General features: G+C 45.7%; 1 long non-coding RNA gene across 1 annotated transcript; it reads right to left on the bottom strand.

Annotated features, from left to right (window-relative positions):
- Positions 1-1,643: 1,643 nt before the first annotated feature.
- On the bottom strand, positions 1,644-7,977 carry LOC121139826. Its single transcript, XR_005876685.1, has 2 exons — positions 7,870-7,977; positions 1,644-1,763 (listed from the first exon to the last, which is right to left on the bottom strand). It is a non-coding gene; the product is annotated as an uncharacterized LOC121139826 (long non-coding RNA).
- Positions 7,978-19,734: the final 11,757 nt, after the last annotated feature.

Genomic DNA, 19,734 nt, shown 5'->3' with positions numbered 1-19,734 from the left:
TCCTGGCTTTGGCTTCAGAGAAAGCCAGCAAGGGTGGGGTGGGCTGGAGACCCGGAGGGAGTGAGGCGGGCATGAGGCTGAGCCAGTTGCGGAGTCTGCAAGGTGCAAAGCAATCAGCAGAGCCGCTGGTGAGCAGGGTCACTCAGTAGTGTGCACATCAGGGTGAAATCCGTTCAGCTCTTCGCCAAACCCCTAGTGAAAGACAATCAGGCTCGCTGTCACCGAGCTAATTCTGTCTATATAAAAGCAGTAATGAAATTCACGGCAGGATTACCCTCTCCATCCAATGGGCCAGCGTCGTGGTGACATATCTCTCTTATTGCCCGAATGTAACACACCATCTAATTTACGTCGTGTAGCGAGCAGGAATGAAATGTTCATAAAGAATTGCTGCATCTCGTCACCTTAACTGCGGCCCGGGGCTCTGAGGCATCTGTCAGGGAGCAGGAGCAGGAGGAGGGATGGCGGGCGGGGCTCAGGGAGCAGCCGCCAGGGGCAGAGGCTTCTGTGGGGTGGTTGTTTCTTAATAGGGTGAAGTGGAAGCACGAGAGGCTGGGGCTGGAATGAGGGGGAGGTCTGGAGGAGAAAGGAGGGGTGCAGGAGCTTTGGGGAGCTGAGGATAAATAGGGGCAGAATGGAGTGGCCTGCAGGGAGTGCTTGGAAGTCTTTGTAGGTCTGCGAGGTCAGAGAGGGAAAAGATGCATGTTTGGGTTTGGGCGAGTGCCTGAATAACAAGGGGTTGCTTGGGGGAAACGACCTTCTCCATAAGCCCAGGTTCAGCAGGGATTCTTCTCTTTCCTTCATCCTCTGGAACAGAAACCCACTCTCCTCTTGAAGGCATCAGAACTGAACACACCCGTGGCCAGGAAGGAGGACCTTTCACAAAAGTCCTCAAGGAGCAGACAGATGCTAAGAATAAGTTTTACAAACCCAGGAGTCACCTGGGGTGGTGATGGCTTACACCTTGGAAGATGTAGCACTTGGGAGGCAGAGGCAGGTGGAGTCTGAGGTCAGCCTGGTCTACAGAGTAAGTTCCTGGGCAGACAGGGCTGCACAAGGAAACACTGTCTTGAAAAACAAACAAACAAACAAACAAACAAAACCAAAACAACATAAAAACCCAAACCCAAGAGTCAGCTCTGCTCCTCCCTCATCTCCATCTGCAAACTGTAGGTCCCAAGCTGTCAGTGAACCTCCTCAGCTCACTCTAGAGCACAGGGATCACCCATTCTCATCTCTGCTGTCACCCCCTCACTGCATTCCAAGGTCACTGCCATCTGTTACCTAGGGAACTCAGTACCACCACTGGCTCTGAACTTAAAACATTCAGTGGTGTCCTCTTGCTCTTGAGAGAAAGGCCAAAACTTATCCCTCCAGCTCCTTGGCTCAATATTCATGGTTAAAATCCATCTTCCAGCCGTGCTCACCTTTCCCGAAGGTCTAAATGTGCCACACTGGAAGCAGCCATTGGGAAAGATTTCCCGTAACCACTACCAGCCTGGCCTTAACCCAGCTCCTACTGCAGATGTCTGCAGACAATACTGCACCTTGGAAAAACCTTGTGATTACTTGGACTTGGTCAGCACCAACTCTGTATTAGTTACTTTTCCATTGCTTCGATAAAACACCATGACCAAGGCAACTTATAGAAGAAAGAGTTTATTTGAGCCTGTAGTTCTGGAGGGAGAAGAGTCCACCATGATGGGGAGACACGGCAGCTAGCAGCAGGCATGGCTTTAGGAGCACAATGATGAGAAATCATCCTTTACCACAGCACAAAGCAGAAAGAAAGAGAGAGAAACAGCAATGATGCAGAGTCTACCTCTAGTGACAGACTTTTTCCAAGTAGGCCACCCTCCTAGACCTCCCCAAGCAGTGCCACAAACTGAGGACCAAGCGTTCAAACACCTGAGCCTACGGGGGCATGTCACCCAAACCACTGTACCCTCCTTCCTATATGTATGCTTATATGCATAAATATACTCTAGTACCATTTGTTTCCTTTTTCAAGTGTTTGAGCATAGCCTCTATTCTCCTCCTGACTCTGAGCTCCACAAAGGCAGGGGTCCAGTCTGTTTTACTCATCATTATATTCCCCAGCACCTGGCATAGTGCCTCGGAGGTACTGAAGGTGATGATTATTTGCTGAATGCAGCAACGAGAGTCCTACAGGACCACCTTAGTACTAGAATTCCTGTTCCACCCTTTGCCCATTTAGCAAACATCTGCTTTTTTTTATTAAAGGTGTGTGTGTGCCCACTGAGGACAGAAGAGGAGGTCAGAGTCCCTAAAACTGAGTTACAGGTGGTTATGAGATGTGCTAGACCCATTTTTGGACCCTCTGGAAGAGCAGCACGCACTCCTAACTGCTGAGCAGCTCTCTAGTCCCACATCTGTCCTTTCTGAGGCACTGTCAAACATACTATGGCCACCATGGTGAACATATGAAGACACAGTCTCAGCCCATGAAGGGCTCACAGCCTAGAGAGAGAAGACCCAAGATTGAGCCTATCCCATGCTGTCTTCTGCCAAAGAAGAGTCATGTCCTCACCCAGTGTTAATGTTGCCTATAAGAAGTGGTGATCCTCCAGGTTGGTACAAAATTCCCCAAGATGTAGATCAATTACTTTTGGAGAGAAATGTCAGCAAGGAAAGTTATTATTAGAAAATTATTGTTGGAACATTCAAGCATTTATCCAGTATCAACTGTGTGTACAACTGTGATATGTAGTTACATTATTCTTACCTTCAAGAAGAGGGAATTAAAAGTAGCTGAGTTAAACAGCTTGCCCCCAAAGAGGGCACTCATCTAGTACATGATGTCTTTTATTAAATATTTGTTGAATGGATAAATAGATGGAGAGCTAATAAACAGAAAAGGATAGAATTCAACCCTGGGCTTTTTTTTTTTTTTTTTTTGGCTTTTCAAGACAGGGTTTCTCTGTATTGTTTTGGAGTCTGTCCTGGAACTTGCTCTTGTAGACCAGGCTAGTCTCGAACTCACAGAGATCCGCCTACCTCTGCCTTCTGAGTGCTGGGATCAAAGGCGTGTGCCACCACCACCCGCATGTTCCTGTTCTTCTATATTCCAAATAATCTAGTTTAGAACCCTTGAGATCAGTACTAGAAAAATACCTAATGTTGGGCTCTGGATCTGACGTTCCCTGCCCGAGACCTTCCCAGACACACATGTGACATCTAAGGTATCAAGCTTGCCTGGGACATGATTAAGTCTGGAAAACTAAGACTGGGCTTTGAGCCCACTGTAAACATTTGAATGTGTGTTCTTCCTCATCTTGTTCCATCTTTCCTCCTCCAACATCCCAGGCTTGGAGGTGCACGCCTTTAATCCCAGGGCTGGGGAGGCAGAGAAAGGTGGATCTCTGTGAGTTCCAGGACAGCCAGGCTATATAGAGAGAACCTGTCTCAAACAAAGCAAAACAGAGGCCTACAGAAGATGTTAACACCTTGTGAAATAATTCCTTGTGCTTGAGATATTTGGTCTTTTCCCAGTAGTTCAGAAGTCTTTAAGTACCAGGTGATACACAGATATGTATGTGCATGTAGTATGTAACATATGATCATGCATATAGTTATACATGTGAGAAGTCCATCCTCTCTTTAGCTCTCTCACAGTCCAGGGATATCTCCACTCGAGTGGCAGCACCCAAGTCTGAACCTTGAAGCTCACTCCTTGAAGACTTCTATGAATCCAAATCCCTGCACCTCCTTCCCCGCTCATTTCTGTCTTCCACACCTGGAAATTGTACTTGGCCTTCCAGCTAACGCTCACAGAAGACGGAGTGGGACAATGTATGAGTGCTGATCTTCCTCTTTGAGGATCGCTTCGCCCTCCAGCAGCGGATACATTTTTCTTTTCTTTTTTTAGATGTATTTATTCATGTATTTTATGTATATAAGTGTTCTGTCTTTATGCACATCAGAAGAAGGTATCTGATCCCATTACAGACGGCTGTGAGTCACCATGTGGGTTCTGGGAATTGAACTCAGGACCTCTGGAGGATCAGTTAGTGCTCTTAACCACTGAGTCATCTCTCCAGCCCCCTGGTCCATTTTTCTTTAAAGAGCTAATGTGTGGATGGATCATCAAGGAGATAATCCACACCTGGCATACAATAACCTCTCTAGTCTTACTGACTATTAACATTGTTTACTATAGTTCCATTGTCTCTCCTGACCAGAGAGCATCCTTCCATCTACCCACAGCCCTCCTGGACTCCGTATGGGGCGTGGTGCCCTGAGAAGCATCTCTGTGGTTGAGAGCTCCAGGTTATCATCATCCACATCCCAGTGGGATCTCACAGGTCCCTGGAAGGCAGCATGCACATGTAATTTTCAAAGTCATCATAAAAACACATCTCAGGGGCTGGAGAGATGGCTCAGCAGTTAAGAGCACTAACTGGTCCTCCAGAGGACCTGGGTTCAATTCCCAGCACCCACATGGCAGCTAACAATTGTCTGTAACCCCAAGATCTGACACCCTCACCCAGACACACATGAAGGCAAAACATCAATGTACATAAAATAAGGATGAATAAATTATTTTTAAAAAAGCATGTCTCAGGAATCTCAGCACTGCACCCCAAACCTTAAAGTTCTTTTCTTTGGCAGTGAGGATGTCAGGGTTACACTATGTAGCCTAGGCTGTCCTTGAAACTGTGATCCTCCTGGCTCTGTTTACTAAGTGCTGAGACTATGGCACATTTTCCTGGATCAAATACTATTTTTTTAATGGGATCTTCCTATAGTATAGGCTAGCTTTAAACTTGCTTTATAGCTGCAGACAACCTCCAACTTTTGACCCTCCGGCTCCCACCCCCTCAGTGCTAAGGTTACAGGCACATGCCAATGCACCTGGCTTACTCAGTACTGAGGATGGAAAGTGCAGCTTCTTCATACTGCAGTGCAACAAAGGAACCATTCTATTGACAGAGCTACAGTCGCAGGTCGGCAGCTTTTCTGTTTGTTACTTCATTTGAGACATAGTTTCACTGTCTCCCGAACCGGCCTTAAATTGACCATGAAGCCCAAGTGGAGAACTTTAAACTTCTAAGACACAAATTACTTCCTAAATCCATCTTTTGCAGCTAACATCTTTTCTTCTAGGCAGAACTGAGGTCATGCCCAGTGGCCAGTGCTTGCCAAGGCAGTGTACTTTTGATTGTAATTGTCTCTCTCTCTCTTCCTTCGGCTCCAGTAGCCTTCCCTCCCAGGTAGTGATTGGTGCCGAAACTCCACTAACATATTAAAGTAGACCACTTCAGGTGAGGGCAAGATATCACCCTAGTTGGATGGCTACCAAGCATACCATAAGCAGGAGTCAGGGAGAATGAGAGAATATTCAAACAACAGTTACAAAGAATTAAGATTCTCTAGGCAATATCTGTTCTCTCTCTCTCTCTCTCTCTCTCTCTCTTTTTTTTTTTTTTTTTTTGGTTTTATGTTTTTTGAGACAGGGTTTTTCTGTGTAGGCCTGGAACTAGTTCTGTAGACCAGGCTGGCCTCAAATTCACCAAGATCCACCTGCTCTGCCTCCCAAATGCTGGGATTAAAAACATACATGTGCCACCACTACCCAACTGCAATAGCTGGTTTTAAAGAGGCGGGAGGTATTTGTTTCAGGGTCCATGAAAACCCAGGGGCCAGAGGTGTATTAAGCTTAAGTTTTCTTTGATCATCTCTGGACAGGTTGGGGGGGGGGAATGATTATACAAAACAAATCAACTAGAAGAGGTTGGCGATGGATTAAAAACTGGCATACAACACAATGTGTTCATTTGATTTCTACATATCTCTGTCCCCTTTATTCCTGCCTCCCTCCCCTCTACACCCAGCCTGAAGCAAATGATACCTTGATGGCTATTTCAGCTGCAACCCTATACATCCAGAGAAGCCAAGGCTCCCAGCTGCCAGCCAGTTCTGATCCCCTAATCCCAAAGGGGCCAGCTGGTCAGAATTCTCAGGAATGACAAACCTCCGGTGCAAATTTGACTTCTGATGCCAGCACTGTGATCTAGGTCAGACCATTTAACTTCTTTACAAACTATCAACCTTAGCACCAGCCTCCCACAGCACACTCACCACCCCAGATGGGAGTATGAAGCAACCTGAAGTTCTTGAGAAAGTATTCTAAAACCTTACCTTACCATTTCCCACTAGTGCGACCAGAATAGCCTTCACAACGTGGGTGGTCCAGTCAGCTGCATTTTTGAACTAGACAGCTGTTGAATCATTGGTCACCAGGACGAAGTGAAGATGGCTCAGTGCCCTTCAACCCTGCTGCTGAATGTGTATCCCATTACGATAATGGGGAAGTTAATCACTAGCCTCATGCTTGTCTGAGGGCTTTGTGAGTAGCCTCAGATACTGCATGGCCTAAACCTATATTGGCTGAAGACTCCAGCCAGCTCGCGCTTGCCTGGAGCGTGGTATGATGGTGAGCGGTTATGTATGATGTAGATGAAACTGAAAGGCTCCTCAGAATCGAGAGGCTAATTGATAATTTGAAGAAATCGACATAAATTCCTACTAAGTGTGGGTTGTCTAACCCTTCCCAAAGTCAGAGATTCGGTTTGGTGGTCATTGTCTGCTCAGTGACACTAAATTCTCCAGTAATCTTCAGGGATGTGTAATTATGCTGTACTTGGTGATTGCTCACTAAGTAAACCCTTGGTGTAGTTACCATGTAAGTCAACGGTATTTACAGGATATTTTTTCTGCCTGTAACTCAAAGCCTTACCGAAACAAATTGGAATTGCCTTCTGGAGGCCGTTGTTATAAATTACAGACCCAACATCTGTCCACATCTGCAATGTCTAGACAGCCTGTCTCAGCTACAAGAGAGGAGAGAGATGAGCGACAGAAAGCAAGAGAGACTGAGGAGTGGCAGAGGGAAGCCTCGGATTCAATGAGATTTTTTTCTTCTGAGGTTTACCCCATGCATATTGCTCATTTCTGAAACGGACCCGAACCCTTGGCAGCCCAAAGCTGAGCTCAAGAGATCTACAGTGTGCTAATCACTTTGAGATGAGTGGGCAGCAGAGCACGTCTGTTGGGACATTCTCTGCCCAGGTGTGCTTTTAATGGGGCCTAGAACAGGTTAAACGCAGAGTGAGAGGGATCAGGAAAAGAGACTTCTGCTTTTCCAGAGCTCCCCATCTCCTGTCTCCACCCTCTGAATCTCCTGACCTGGCTCTGGAGGAGGGGAGGCATCTATTTGCCTACCTTTCTGGTGGTCTCTCTCCTGCATCCACGATAAGGAGCCTGCCCGTCAGCTGAGTGATTGTATTTTTTTACAGTTCCTAGCACAAACCTTCTCATTTATATGTAAAGCAGCCATTAGTCATAGCTCCGTTCCCACACACTGCCTGATGTACAATCACATTTTGCAGCGGATGAATCTTTCCACACAGCTGCTCTGCTATGAATAATCCGTCTCCAGCCCCATAAATCAGAAAAAAATCATGCACCTCGTTCGCCTGATCCTTACACAAAGTCATATATTTTACATGAGGACGAGCTAAATATTCATGAGTCTTAAAGGCTTTTTTCATAGGCACTTGTTGGGGTTGTTTTCCACTGTTGGGGGGGGTACCAAGGTTGTATCTGCCAGGGAACAAGGGAATTTTAGAGAGGAAGAGGAGGAGACAGAATCTCTGTCTCTCTGTCTCTCTTTCTGTGTGTATGTGTGTGTGTGTGTGTGTGTGTATGTGTGTGTGTGTGTTGTATATTTGAGAGAAAAAAGGAGAATGAGAGAGAGCTTGAGTTCATCTCTTGTTCTAGGAGTCACATGGCACAAAAGATGGTCATGTGTGGGGGGTCTTAGAAATATGATAATTACCTGCTTACCTGAGCTTCTGACTTGTTCTGGGTCGTGGATTTTGCCTCCTTGATCTTCAAGGTCATTTTATAAACCTTTGCCCTTTGACCCGTGGAGCAATGAATTTGACCTGTTTCTATGTGCAGAATTTGGGGTGGGAGAGTATGAGGGGGAGACCAGCACATGTAAAACAATTCACTCTGATGGTAATGAAACCTCCCACCAGGCTGCATGAGGTGGGGCACCTGTAATCCTAACACTGGGGTGAGCGAGCAAGGCAAGATGATCATGAGTTGGAGGCTAGCCTGGGTTACATGGTGATTTAACATAAAGCCCCCCGAACTAGCTATGGTGAAGACTTCTAACAACTCCATCATTCCCTGTGTGTCTCATCATCTTTCTTTCCAGATAAACTCCCCATTGGAAAAACCAAACCAAACCAAACAAAACACATCAGAAAGCCTCCCTGGAACTCACCTTAAATCCTCTCCCCAATGCAAAGCTTGGCCCTCTGAGAAACCTCCTCCCAGGAACAGAAGGCAAGGTGGAGGAGTTCTTGCTGTGTGGTGCAAGCCCCACACTCCCGCCTTTCCCGGCTAACCCACTTGTCATCCCAGCTCCTCTGCTGGCAGGCGCTTTTTCATTTGATCCTGGCATTTGCTCAGCATTTGTCTCAGTGTTCAGAAGCGCTGTCCGTTTGACTCATTAATGTCGTGGTCTGCAGTGAGGTTGATGATGTGCCCTCACTCCCCTTCCAAGGGTTCACTGACAACATAAAGACCGCGCGTGGAAGCAGAGCTCTCTCAGGTTTAGCTGAAGGTCTGGACACTCAGACTGTCTCAGCTCTCAGTGCATAAGGACAGCACCTGGGTCCAAGGGGCTGTCTTCTGAGGATGCCTAGTATGGAAACTGGAAACCTCTTCAGTGGGTCATCCTTTACTGTAAAAGTCTCATTGCTGGGGGTGGGGTTGTAGTTCAGTCTGTAGAGTACTTGGCTGATTAGGCTACAGTGGAAGCTCACGTCTGGGCAATTTGGTGATATTTTGTCTAAAAAAAAAAAAAAAGCCAAGTGTGGTGTTCTCGCCTTTAATCCCAGCACTAAGGAGACAGATGCAGATAGATCTCTGTGAGTTTAAGGCCAGTCTGGTCTATACAGTTACTTGAAGGACAGCCTGATCTATACAGTGAGAGTTTGTCATTTTCATAACATATGAAATAATAAAAATAAGAAGGGGGGGAAAGCCGGGCGGTGGAGTCGCACATCTTTGATCCCAGTACTTGGGAGGAAGAGGCAGGAAGATCTCAGTGAGGTCTGTCGCCCAGTCTGGTTTTCAAAGCAAGCTCCAGGACAGCCAGAGAAACCCTGTCTCGAAACAAAACAAAATAAATAATAATAATAATAGGACTGGGGATATAACTGAAGGCAGAAAGCATGTGTGAGGCCTTAGATTCCATACACAGCACCTCCACCTCCACAAATACATAAATAAGATTACTTCTCCTGCCTACTGTCTATAGGATCTGTGAGAGTCTGAATTCGATCCTGTAAGAAATATTAAATGTGAGTCCATCTATCAAATACAATTGTGTTTAAGATGAATTCAAATCTTAATCTTCCCCACCTTGTAAGATTTTTATGTAAAACATTTTTTTTTTGAGACAGGGTTTCTCTGTGTAGCCCTGGCTGTCCTGGCACTCACTCTGTAGACCAGGCTGGCCTTGAACTCACAGAGATCCACTGCTTCTGCCTCTGGTGCTGGTTTATGTAAATGTTTTAGTAACATTCCCCTAGCACTGTTCCCCATCACACACACAAATACCAAATTGTTTATTCAAAGATTTCCTATCGAGTTCTAGAGTTGATAGCCTGAAGCTGTGACCCTTTTCCCTTGGAGCAGCGGCCCTGTTCCCTTTCCTTTTTTGTTTCCTGTGACCGGTTCTTTTAATAAGACTGTGAGGTCAGGCCCTAGCCAATGGGGAGAGAGTCAACCACTAGACTAAAACTAAGTGCTCCCGCCTCTGTGTGTTCGCTCTTCCTAGCATACTCTCCTACTGGAACAGGGATCTCTTTCCTTTTGACTCTGGGTTTTATTTCTAGCAATCCTAGTACCATAAACCAAACAAACAAACAAATAAAATCACTTTTTTGGTGCTGACCAGCTTTTGCTATCAGAGTGATACACCAGGGAAAAGGGAGCACCAACTGAAAATCACTCAGATTTGGTTTTGGCCCTGACTATAAATGATTGTCTTGATTGATTATTACCCTGGGAGACCCAGCTAACTTGGGCAGCACCACTCCTAGGCATGTGGTCCTAGACTATACAAAAAAAGGTAGTGGAACAAGCTAGATGCAGCAAGCTAGTAAAAAGTGTTTGCCCATTCAAAACAAAAACAAACAAACAAACAAAGTCTTTCTATGTAGTCCTTGCTGTCTTGCAACTCTGTATGTGGAGCAGGCTGTCTTTGAACTCACGAAGATCTGCTTGCTTCTACCTCATAAGCACAGGGATCAAGGCGTGTGCAATCATACCTGATTGGTTGTTGGTTCTTGCCTCCAGATTTCCTTCCTTGAGTTCCTGCCCTGACTTCCCTCTGTAGTCAGCCTCTGTCTGTATCCTCTCCCCAGAATTCTCATCTGGTAGCCCTGCCTACACTTCCTGCCTCGCTACTGGCCAATCAGCGTGTTTTTCCATCAACCAATAATAGAAACATATATACAGAAGAACATCCTCCATCTTCCTCGGTGATGAACTGTAACCTAGAAGTGTAAAATGAAATAAATTCTTTGATCCCCAAGTTGCTTTTGGTCATGGTGTTTATTATAGCAACAGGACCCTTCTCTAACAGACGGGCAAATCAAGCTATGACCTTGTCAATGACTTTTTCAAAGACAAATCTAGAGGTGACCATAGGAAACTACAATTATATCTGAATTCCCTTTTGTAGTTTTTGACTCTGGATATCACCCCCCAACACCCCAACTTCCAGGGCCAAAGCTTCTCCCTGTTTCTCTAGAGTCTGTGGGCTTGTCCTGTTTGCGTGTCCCTTGCTTGAAACCCACTTTTCCTCCTGTTCAAGGAACATTAAGTCAGAGAACAGCCAGAGAGGAGGGAAAGTCCAAACAATCACAGATGGCAGACTTGGAAATTTAATTTAAAATCATTCTTTATTATCTAAAATATTAAAATTAAAGCTATAATGCCCAAAGGAAAACACAGATTAAAACCCCCAATGTTTCACAGTCTCTTCCTCAGGGGGTCCCCCAAACATTGAGTGAGAATGTTTTCAAAAAGGAAGCAGGGGTGCTGGAGCAAAGAGCCAGCTGTAGATCATTGAGCCAAACGCTCAGTGACTGACCCAATCAGCTTCCCTTCAAGCCAAACACCAACTGTTTCATATGCAATTAATGATTGCCCTGGCAAATTAAAGTGCATCAAGTCGTCACAGGCATCCTTGAATGACAAGGCACACAACAGTCACAGGTATCTCATCCCTGGCATCTACATAATGATATTACTAGGCTAATCTGGGCTTGGAGATTTAATTCTGCAAAACACCATGCGCTAAATATTTATATTCATAAAGGGCTTGGAAAAAATACTTGTATGCTACCTCTTGGTTCCCCATGTATCTGGACTAGGCCTCGGGCTCACTTGCTGGGTCTGTGGTAAAAAGCATCAGTTGATGTCATTAGAATCCCACTGTTTCTGGTCCTGAACTTCACTCTTCAAAAAGGGCTTATTGCTGGGTTGGAGGTACGTGAAGGAGAGCAAAGTCTCTCTCTTCCCTGGAGATGCTGAAGCAGAAAAGGAAGCCCCTTCATATTTCAGGGCTAAGAAATGGGCAGCAGGATTGATGAACACGTGTGTTCGTCAGTCTTCGGTGCAGAAAATCAGAGTCCAGAGGGGAGAAGCAAAGACTGTTCCAGACATCCTTTACAGATCTTGAATTATCAGAGAATCAGAGAAATCGTAGACATCTGATTTGGGATGTCACCGTGTTTGAACTATAAAACTGAAGAATAAGGCCTTTCTAAGTAAGCCAGTGCAGATGGGAAGGAAATGTGTTTGTGGTCTTTTGGGTTTGTCTGTTTCCTCTACGGAAGCTTGAGTCTTGAGCTATGGCCCTTCAGAGCACCCCAGCATATAAGGCATGGGCGCTACAGGACTTGGCTGAGACTCTACACTCAGGGGGTTGCCAGCATCATTTGTGTCCATCCGGACATTGGTTTCCTCCCCCCACTGGCATTTCAAAACCAAATTGTTCAGTTCAGTGCCCTCTGCCATTTCTCTCTCCCTGGCATCGAAGGCAGATGATGGAGTCTGTCTGTCCTTGTGTACACCATGACTTACTTGAAGCCTTCAGTTCCAGGGCTCAGCATATTACAATCAAGATGGAATCAGCTAGTGAAAATTACATTGGTTGCAATCTAGAAAGACTAACCAGCCTTAAGGGTTTTATGGCTATGCATTACATTTTTTTCAATTTTCCTACAATTAAGTTGACAAACTGCCAGACCACTAACTGAAGTCCTTCAGCAGGAAGGGAGACTGGCTCTGTAACTGTGGCCACTGCCTGCTCTCTCAAGATCCAGCCTAAGGCAGGGGTTGTAGCACCGCTGGTAGAGTGTTTGCCTAGCATGCATGGAGCCCTCAGTTCAACTCCCAGCATCAGAGAAACTGTGCATGGATGTGTACACCACAACCAGGAGGTAAAGGCAGGATGATAGAAGTTCACAGTCATCCTTATCTACTAAGTCTGAGGCCAAGACCCTGCCTCAAAAATAAACAACAACAACAAAAAATAGTCTTGCTGCCAAACAGATGCAACATCCAGCTGGTGAGTTCTAGCATGTTGGACAGTGGCATTCTCAAGCTTCTTGGGTGCAGAGGGAAGGGGGATAACTGTTGGTCTTATCCCTAAAAACATTTACAAGACAGGACAACTTGACTTTTACCCTCCTACTACCTCTGAGAAAATTTCCTGGTTTTTGTTGATTTCTCAGTCTTCCATTGGAGAAAATTCAGAATACTATATTCATCATGAAGAACAACTATGCCAACACACTATTAATTTGGAGTCACAAATCCTATAGTTGGACATGGTGGTACATGCCTGTAACTCCGGCACACAGAGATGAGACATGAGTATTGCCATGAGTTCAAGGACAACCTGGGCTACATCTTGAGATCTTGTTTCAGAGATACAAGGGGAGAGAAAGAAGAAAGAGAGACCTGGAGATATTATAATTGCCTGGAATTTGAACATGGATTTTGAACCTATATTTTTAATCATAAAATGTTAACAGTCCAAATAGTGTCTGTTTATAGAAGAGACTAAAGTTGTGTTGTTTTGTTTCTGGTCCTGGAATTGAATTCAGGACCTCACACATAGTAGATAAGAACTCTTAACACTAAGCTTCTCTTTATATTTTATTGGAGGGTTTTTTTTTTTAACAGTATCTCACACTGTAGCTCAGGCTATCCTAAAACTCACTGTGTAGCTCAGGTTGCCTCAAACGTATGGCAAGCCTCCTGCTTTATCTCCCCAAATTTGAGTGGTAGGTGTGAACCACCACACCAGAAATTGACAGAGACCCTATGTTTGATGCTCAGGTTCAGCATTCTCTAGCCTCAGGGTAAGGAGGATTATCCATCTGCAGCCCCGCCCCCCATCCAGCTCAAGTTCTGGTTTGGGTTAGAAGCAGCCCTTCTGTTATTACAGTCATGCTCTCTTTGACTTTCCATTTAAGCTTCATCAAAACCAACAGCAGACGGCCAAAGAAGTAATCAGTCAGTGAGGCACTCGCTGAACAAGTCTGAGGACCAACTTCAGACTCCCAGTACTCACATAAAAGCCTCCCGCCACACCCCAAATCAATAAGTTAAAATATAAACTAAAAAAAACAACAACAAGCAAAAACTAACAGGAGCCAGGTATGCTAGTTCACACCTGTAACCCCAGCACTTGGCAGGCTAAGGCAGGAGGATCACCACAAAATCAAGACCCCTGTGGGGCACACAGTGGTTATCACGTCAAGTGAAACACAAGTAGATAATGATTATAAACCTTGAGTTACAAACCCTGAAGGGATGAAGTGGGTGCTTTACTCCTTAGGAACTCGCTGTGAGCGGGAAGCCAGCAGTTTAGGCGGGAGGAATAACCTGGGCAAATTCTGAGGCAGGTCATCCTGGGCTCAGGGAGGGATTCTTTCTCCTCTGTGGGTAGGCAGGTCATCCTGGGCTCAGGGAGGGATTCTTTCTCCTCTGTGGGTAGGCAGGTCATCCTGGGCTCAGGGAGGGATTCTTTCTCCTCTGTGGGCTTTGGTACCCTTTCTTCAGCCCCCTCTCCCACCTTCAGATTCTCGTCCTTTCTACCAGTAACTCCCCTTACTGTCCACCTCCTTTACACGGAATAATCTACTGCCTTCTCTTTCATTTTAATAAAAGTTCCTCTCCAAGTGTGGTGACGCACCCCTTTAATCCAGCACTCGGGAGGCAGAGGCAGGCGGATCTCTGTGAGTTAGAGGCTGGCCTGGTCTACAGAGTGAGTTCCAGGACAGGCTCCAAAGCTACATATAGAAACTCTGTCTCAAAAATAAATAAATAAGTAAATAAATAAAAGTCCAACAATATAACTCGCCAACCCTTAGTAAGGTGGGAAGGGGAAAGAAGGCAAATTTGTACTTGGATATCTTTTTTTTTTTTTTTTTGTACTTGGATATCTTGTTCTAGCACTCCCGGCCTCTCCTCTCCTCTTCCATGTGGGTTTCACATGGAATTCGGGGTCATCAGGCTTGAGGGGAAGTGCCTTTATTGATGAACCATTTTGTTGGCCTTGGGTCTCGGTCTCTCGTCTCTCTCTCTCTCTCTCTCTCTCTCTCTCTCTCTCTCTCTCTCTCTCTCTCTCTCTCTCTCTCCCTCCCTCTCTCTCTCTCTCTCTCTCTCTCTCTCCCTCCCTCCCTTCCTCTCTCTCTTTCTGTTTGTCTGTCTCCCTCATTCCCTCTCTCTTCCTTGTAGTTGAAAGTTTTGGATTTCTTTCTTTCTTCTTTTTTTTTTCTGTTTTCTGTTTTTTGTTTTTCGAGACAGGGTTTCTCTGTATTGTTTTGGAGGCTATCCTAGAACTTGCTCTGTAGACCAGGCTGGCCTCGAACCCACAGAGATCCACCTGCCTCTGCCTCCTGAGTGCTGGGATTAAAGGCGTGTGCCACCAACGCCCGGCAAGTTTTGGATTTCTTGTGGCTCCTGTTTCTGAGGCCTTCCCTGCATACTCTTCCCTGTCTAGTTACCAGACTTTATCTATACTCAAAACAGGGACCTATAGGAATCACTCTTTTTCTTTTAGAACACATTTTCCATGGTTTCCCACCCCCCTTTGAACCTTGAAGTCAGATAGATAGCACCAAAAGCTTTCTCTGGCCATCTGCTTTTCATTTATGCTTGACCAACAAGAAAAAAAAATGAGTTTAAACACAGGAGGAGCCGGGCGTTGGTGGCACACGTCTTTAATCCCAGCACTCGGGAGGCAGAGGCAGGCGGATCTCTGTGAGTTCGAGGCCAGGCTGGATGGACAGCCTCCAAAACAATACCGAGAAACCCTGTCTCGTAAAAAACAAACAAACAAAAAACAAAGCAAAACAAAACAAAACAAAACAAAAAAACCCACAGGAGGATCAGGTGGTAACACTGCATATCTTTAATCCCAGCACTCAGGAGGCATTGTCAGGTGGATCTCTGTGAGTTCGAGGCCAGCCTGGTGTACAGAGTGAGTTCCAGGACAGCCAGGGCTACACAAGAAAAACCAATGGATAAATAAATAAACGGGAGGGAAGATACGCTAAGATATGTTTCCCAGCTGAGTTGCCCATCCTTCCTTTTGGAAGGTCACGGCTATTGACAAGGTGCCTTGTTCCTATATCTGCCTTTTTAGATTCTTGGTAACTAATCATTCTCCCCCATCCCTTAACCCTTTGGTCAAGTTGCTAGAAGTATTCCTTGATGGCATCCCTAAATCCTGCCTAGATCTTCAGGTCTCATATAGTCTAGGCTGGCCTCAAACGCACTATACATCTGAGAATGCAGCTAGACTCTTGACTCTCTTTCCATCACTTCCAGGGTACTGGAATTACAAGCATGCATCATCAGGACCACTCCCAGTTTATACAACCCTAAGGATCAAATCCAGGGCCTCATGTATGCTAGCAAGCAGCCTACCTACTGAGTTACATTCCCAGCCTAGGCTCTTAATCTGCAAATGGACCATGTCTGCATGTGCCAGCACTCTGAGGGATTCAGGCCCCACCGTTGCCAGAAAGCCCCATTAGTGTATATTTTTATATTGTTCTTCCTCTAGAGCAGTGGTTCTCAGTCTTCCTAATGCTGTGACCCTCTAATGCAGTTCCTCTTGTTGTGACCCCAACCACCTATCTAGATTCCTATTGGCCAGCAGTAATTTATTAACATATACACAGGACTTCCCCAACAGTTGGGCCACAAAAAGAAACTCCAGGGGAGACCAAAACCTCCCCTGTAGTCTCCAGAATATAGTTCTGAAAACTATTGGTGTCTATGTACAACAGGCCACCTGCAGGTAACAAGACAATGCCATAGAAACCACAGAATGTTCCCTCTCAGCAGTGACCAGTGAAAATAATTGGTATACATGTATTTCGTGCCAAAATATGACTTTGAGAAATTCTCCTAATTGTTTCCAAATGTCAACCAATCAGAAACCAACCTATACTTACTGATGTAAGCCTTTGTCTTTAAAACCTGGCAGTAGACAGGGAACTTCACTGCCTCTGGGGGCTGCTGTGTCAGCTTGCTAGACAGGGTCCCTGTCATGGGTAGATGAACAATCATTAAATCTTGCTTTTGCAGTTTATTGGGTCTGTCTTCCTGGTGGTCTCTGGGGACTTTGCAACTTGGGCACAACACACTCCACAACCCCAAAGAACCTGGGTAACAAAAAGGGCCTTAAGAGAAACATGAATCTACCTAGGAAGGGGAAAACACAAGATCTCCTGAGTAAATTAGGAGCATGGAGGGTAGGGGGGATGGTGGAATGGAAGAAGGGAGGAGAGAAGGGGAGGGGGGAAAATGTATAGCTCAATAAAATAAAAAAAAATAGGTTGGAGAGATGGTTCAGTAAAATAAATTTTAAAAAATAGGTTGGAGAGATGGCTCAGAGGTTTAGAGCAGTGGTTGCTGTTCCAGAGGTCTTGAGTTCAATTTCCAGCAACCACATGGTGGCTTGCAACCATCTGTAATGAGATCTGGTGCCCTCTTCTGGAATGCAGGAATACGTGCAGGCTATACACTGTATACGTAAATAAATAAATTTTTGTGGCTATTGAGACGGCTCAGCAGTTAAGAGTCACCCTTCCAGAGGGCTGCTCCTTCCAGAGAACCTGGGTTCAATTCCCAGCACCCACATGGCAGCTCACAGCTGTCTGTAACCCCAGTTCCAGGGGTTTGACACTCTGACACCTGTACACCTGTATACAAGTAGGCAAAACGCCAATGAACATAAACTAGGAATAAACATGTAAACAATGAGTTCCAGTTCCGACCCTGTCCATCCCCGGTTTCCCTCCCCCCCCCCCCCCGTGCGTCCCCTTCCCTCTCCTTTCTCTCCTTGTGCAGGTAGTCACAGATGCCAAGGCCATCACATAAACTTGTTTCAGCTTTCTGAGACAGGATCTCATTCTGTAGTCCAGGCTGGCCTCAAAAAAGCAATCCTCCTGGCCGGGCGTTGGTGGCACATGCCTTTAATCCCAGCACTTGGGAGGCAGAGGCAGGCAGATGTCTGTGAGTTCGAGGTCAGCCTGGTCTACAAGAGCTAGTGCCAGGACAGCCTCCAAAGGCACAGAGAAACCTTGTCTTGAAAAACCAAAAAAAAGCAATCCTCCTGCTGCAGGCTTCCAAGTGCTGACATTACAGGTGCCAGGCAGGGGCTACCACACCTAGCTTTTTTTTTTTTTTTACTTTATATACATTTATTTTATTTCACATTTTTCTTCTCCTATTTGGTAAATGTATGCCTTTAATCCCAGCACTTGGGAGGCAGAGGCAGGCAGATCTCTATGAGTTTGAGGCCAGCTTGGTCTACAGAGAGAGTTCCAGGCAGCCTCCAAAACAATATAGAGAAACCCTGTCTTGAAAAACCAAAAAAAAAAAAAAAAAAAAAAAAAGAAAGTTGAACTTGAACTCACTATTGTGTCTCAGCTTACTAAACATATGGATACAAAACAGTGTCACCAGGGCCATCATCTGAGCCACTGTGAAAGCCAGCCCAGTCAAGCCTACGATGACTCAGCTCCAATTTAACATTGACTGCAACCCTCAGGTAAGCTGGTTTTGAATTTCTGACACAGATTACTGTTTTAAGCACTTGTTGGGTGTGTGTGTGAGTTCACACACATATGAGCAAACGAGTGTGTTGTTCCAGGATCTAATCCAGGTTCATTCATTTTACTTACTTGTCATGCCTTTTTAAAAAAAATTTTTTTTGCGTCCTGCCTCTGTCATGCCTTTTAAATTCCTATGTGCTAAAGTCTTTATTTTTTTCAAACCAAAGAACATTTTCCTGAGGATTCTCGACTCAACTCCCACCTCTAGTCACTGTGCTAGGTATTCTTGCCTTTGAGCCACAGATTCTGTAAGAGACTGAACATTCTCCATTTCCCTCCCTCCATCTTCAGTGTGCTTACTGCCCCAGGGCACCTGCCCCTTGCCCAGACCTGTCATCACTGCTCTTTTCTCTCTTCTTCGGTTCCTCTGCAGCTTCCTCCTCCTCGGCTCCTCCTGAGAAAGTACGGTTCTCCTGGACTCCATCCTGCTGTTCTTCTCACCATCTGTGCTCTCTCTCTCTCTCTCTCTCTCTCTCTCTCTCTCTCTCTCTCTCTCTCTCTCTCTCTCTCTCTCTCTCTCTCTCTCTCTCTTTCAGTTGCACCAATATGTGAGACCCCTGTCTGCAGCAGGAAACCTTTCTCTTGTTTCAGTTCCAAACAGCTAAGGACCTCCCCACCGCCTGAGTCCTCATGGAAGCCTCACAGGCACCTTGAAGCAATATGTCCAGAAAAGAACAGATTATCCTCCCACCACCTGCTCCTTCTGTTGTGTCCCCGTCTCAAAAAGTGGCACCCCTCATTCATCCTGTTTCCTGAGCCCGATACCTAGAAGTCATCTTTGACACATCCCTTTGACATCGCCCGTGACACATGTAATCAATCACCCCGTCTCACTGATTCTTTCTCTGAAGCGTCTCTGGAATCCATCTACTCCTTTTGGTTCTCACCGCCCCCCTCGTTCGGGCTGCACCATCTCTCTCAGGAAGATTTCTGCAAACTCATAATCCTTTCCCCAGCCTCCAGCTGTGCTCCCTTCTAATCTATTCTCCACCCTGGGCTCTGAGTGATTTCCTGAAAAGACAAATCTGACCATACTGCAGCCCTGCTTAACATTTTTCAGTACTTTCCCACAGCCCCCAGGATAAACCATGAATGTCTGAGCTTGGCCTGTAAGCTGGAGTGGAAGGCAAGGTATTTATAGTCCATGAAGTGCGAGCACAGACCCCAGATAGAAAGGGTGTTAGCTGGCTCACCTGACCAGCCTTTGCCAACTGAACAATGGTTTATTATAAGAGCCCTATTGCTGTCCTCTGCAGTCTGGTCTGGGTCACCCATTCTTCCCAGAAAGTCATACTGGCCTTGATTTTGTTCCAAGACTATACTATCAAATGTACAGTTACTTTTGTCTGTATTATTCTTTCTGGTGGCCCTATCTTTATGTCACCCATCTGAACCCCACAGAGTGGCTCTGCAGGGGCCTGGCTCTTCTAGTCAGACAAAAGTGGCTTTGTGGTCTGTGATAATGGGAGTACTCATTGAA

Source organism: Mesocricetus auratus, unplaced genomic scaffold (assembly GCF_017639785.1).
Source record: "Mesocricetus auratus isolate SY011 unplaced genomic scaffold, BCM_Maur_2.0 Super-Scaffold_4256, whole genome shotgun sequence".
Lineage (NCBI taxonomy): Eukaryota > Metazoa > Chordata > Mammalia > Rodentia > Cricetidae > Mesocricetus > Mesocricetus auratus.
The sequence above is the reverse complement of the archived record's forward strand: the minus strand, read 5'-3'. Positions and strand labels throughout refer to the sequence as shown.